Genomic DNA, 4,243 nt, shown 5'->3' on the forward strand with positions numbered 1-4,243 from the left:
TCATATCAAATATTACCAACCCAAATCATATCCCTGAGGCCCAAATCAATTCACCGTCTCAACCCACAAACGATCATCCCTCTCCCACAAACTCAGTTTCTTCTCAATCACAAACCGAATCACCACAACCACCACCAAATACTCACCCGATGTCTACTCGTGCCAAGCGTGGCATCACCAAACCAAACACAAAATATGCGTACGCCTCTCACTTCACCTCCCAAAAAGAACCAACAACCATAAACCAAGCTCTTAAAGATGAGAAATGGAGAATCGCAGCGACCGACGAGTTTAACGCTCAGATCAAAAACCACACTTGGGATTTGGTTCCACGTCCTCCACCTCAAGTAACTATCGTCGGTTGTCGCTGGATTTTTACAACAAAGTATAACCCCGACGGAACCGTTCGTCGCCCAAAAGGCTGTCTGGTTCCAAAAGGGTACAATCAACGCCCAGGTCTTGATTATGAGGAAACATTCAGCCATGTGATCAAGTCCACAACGATTCGCATTGTCCTTGGAGTCGCCGTTAACTGCAACTGGTCGGTCCGTCAGTTGGATGTGAACAACGCTTTCTTGCAAGGGACGCTAACCGATGAAGTCTACATGTCTCAGCCTCCGGGCTTCGTTGATTCAGACAGATCAAATCATGTGTGCCGTCTTCGCAAAGCAGTCTACGGTCTGAAGCAAGCTCCCCGTGCATGGTACGTCGAACTCCAAACGTTCCTTATCTCCTCTGGCTTTACCAACTCTGTTTCCGATACATCCCTGCTTATCCTCAAGCTTGGAAAGTCTATGATCTACGTCCTCGTCTATGTTGATGACATTATCGTAACAGGAAATGATCCTCATCTCATTCAACAAACACTAAAAACATTCGCTTCAATATTCTCTGTTAAGGACCATGAAGAAGTACACTACTTTCTTGGCATTGAAGCAACCAGGAGCCCGACTGGTCTTCATCTCTCCCAGCGTCGTTACATACTTGACTTACTACAGAAGACAAACATGATTGGTGCTAAGCCTGTGTCTACACTGATGGCGACGTCACCTAAACACACTTTACACTCGGGAACACGACTTCAGAACCCCACAGCGTATCGAAGTACAGTAGGGAGTCTCCAATACCTTGCTTTTACTCGTCCTGATCTCTCCTTTGCCGTTAACAGGCTCTCACAATACATGCACTCTCCTACCTCGGCACATTGGGATGCCGTGAAATGCACGCTACGCTATTTGGCAGGAACATCGGATCATGGGATCATCCTTCGACAAGGTAACTCCAAAGCTCTCCACGCGTTTTCAGATGCTGATTGGGCGGGAGATGCTGATGATTACATTTCCACAAATGGTTATCTTTTCTATCTTGGTCATCATCCGGTCTCATGGTCGTCAAAGAAACAAAACACTATTGCTCGATCATCTACAGAGGCAGAGTACCGCTCAGTTGCCAATGCGTCCTCGGAACTCATTTGGATTGCATCTCTACTATACGAGTTGGGGATACCGTTTGACAAACCTCCTACTATCTATTGTGACAATGTGGGCGCAACATGCTTATGTGCTAATCCTGTCTTTCACTCAAGAATGAAGCATGTTGCATTGGATTATCATTTCATAAGGAAACATGTGCAATCCGGAGCTCTTCGGGTCGTTCATGTCTCCACCAAAGATCAGCTTGCGGATGTCTTGACAAAGCCTCTCTCCCGACCTGCGTTCACAACTATGACAAGCAAGATTGGAGTGGTGTCACCCCCTCCTCCATCTGGAGGGGGCGTATTAAGGATCAATCATATATATGATTGATATGAGAATTGCCATAGCTTAAAGATAGTCAATATTCTGTACATTAACTACTTCGTATAAACCCTAGTCTCTCATCATGTATATAAGCTACTCTGTACCTTCTTTCTAATATATAAGATTCACTATTTACAGAATGTTCTTGGCTCCTTGTGTTTCTCCCGGATACAATCTCACTCACAACAAGTTGAGGTTCCCCTCCTCTCAAGCCAAGAGCCTATTCAAAAGGTCATATGCATTAGAGAAGAGCAAATAGAAAACACTTCCAATGTTAACCAAAGTACATAGAAGACACCTTTCCAAATTTCGAACAGAACTCCAAAAACTGAAGAACTCTTCCAGCATTTTCAGAGGGCAAGTCAATGCCGAAGACAGTGATTGACTCGCTGCCCTGAGGTAGCTTAACATCCTCAAGCTGAGACTTCTCTTTCTTCTTGAGAATGGGTTTAGTTCTTTTTCCGGCTGCAGGATTCTCCTCGTTGTAGCCTTCACTTGAATCATTCTACTTCAGCTGGCGTTTAGCATTTTTCGGGTTTTTAACGGCATCGGAGCTGGAACCATTTTCTCTAAGAAACCCAGTCGGCTTCTTACCTTGTTTCTTTCTGGAAAAGAAAAAAAAAAATTCTCTTAAAATTTACAAAGTGAGCCCTAAAACATGTACACAGTCCTTTTTGACAAAAAAAAATCAAAATGTAATGAGTGATTTAGACTTACAGGCATTTACTACAATCGCAAAATTCCCCTGCATTTGTAACAAAGCCGGTCTTCTTTCGATGCAACATGCTCTGGGATCTCTCTGTACCTTTAAATTAGAGCCGTAGTCATATATAAAACAATCACTAGAGGTTATACAAATCTCAAGAACATCAAATCAAACCTGTTCCATAGGCAACTACGACAATACTTCACCATACATGTCGTGTTTGGCCTCTTTGTCACGCAATTTCCGACAACATCCGATCTCCTTTGATGACAGTAAAACACAAAGATCACTGATTCAAACAATGACTCAAAAAAAAAAACAAATCAAATTCGATACCAATAAGCAACCAAGAAGTCACCCAATTTCGTATCAATAAGGATAACAGCAATTGAGAATATAAGTGCCTATTGAAGATAGGTTGATCGAAGCAAAAACAAACCTAATATCATAAAGTTAAAAAAATGTTTGAACCTGGTGGCAATACGACGATTCCCTAATTTGGGTTTGATCTTCGATCCTCGTTTCAGAGATGTTGTTCATGATTTCGTCATCCATACTCTCGACAAAACACACACCCAAACCCAAAATAAAAAGGTAAATCATATAAGAAAAACAAAACGAAGACAAATGTTAATTCTTCGTTTATGTGGCTTTGATTTCAGATAATGTGAATCCAAAATCTGTAGATTTTAGAAAAGGTGAATCCGAAATCTGTAGATTTCTTACCTTTTCCGTCACTACCAAAAACTTTATGGAAGACTAGTAATGGCGGGCTAGGGTGTAATTCAATTTTTAAGTTTTTTTGGGGTCTCCTTACATTTCATATTTAATTAGTGACCTATCTAGAAGGCTTATATACGTTGGTAAAATTAGTCAATTGTTGCAATTAGAGAGTTTAGAGACTGAATATTTCTGTGTTATTATTAATGATCAAGGTAGTTCCTTTATATAAGGATTAAAAGATGAAGATAAATGTAAAGTATCCAAAACCTAAACTCACTAGGATTAGGAAAACTACTAATACATAATAATGGAAAGATTACATCTACTAGGAAAAGGAAAGGGTTTCCTTTTCTCCAAGCCTTGTGGCCGCCTCTCTCTCTCTCCTGAAGTCGGCTCTCTCTCTCCTCTCTCTAGGGCTTCGGCCATCTCTCCATCTTCTAGGTATTGGGCCGGTCTTGGGCCGGGCCTGGTTAATATCAATCCACTCCATGATTTATAACACTCCCCCTTGGATGCCATAACCATATATGATTCGTATTACGCTTCATGTTGCCTCATTAAAACCTTATCAGGAAAACCCAGTGGAACAAAACCATGATGAAGGAAAAAGAGTACAACACGCACTACTCCCCCTGATGTGAACCTCAGTGTAAGTTCTACATTCTACGCATCTTGGTGCGTGACATTTCCTATATGTATAGGATGGGAGTAATCGGCCAGTTTCATTACTAAGCCGTATCTAGACCATTTCGACCTCACAGGTCGTCTCTCATGTTTTTTGACATTAAGTGTCCCGGTAAAGCATGTGTGCTAAACAATGTGAACCATATTGTTCTTGGGGATCACCATTGGGCCTTTGCAAATCGTGTTTGCATGTGTCCATAGTCTAGACGTGATCGTCTACTGTTAACTCTTTACTTTGATCGGACAAAATAAGTATTTATGGACAATGTACTAGACATGGTTATCATGAACCTATGTCTCGATCTGGCAGATCCATGTCTGAGTCATAGAC

This window comes from Brassica napus, chromosome C6, assembly GCF_020379485.1.
Source record: "Brassica napus cultivar Da-Ae chromosome C6, Da-Ae, whole genome shotgun sequence".
NCBI lineage: Eukaryota > Viridiplantae > Streptophyta > Magnoliopsida > Brassicales > Brassicaceae > Brassica > Brassica napus.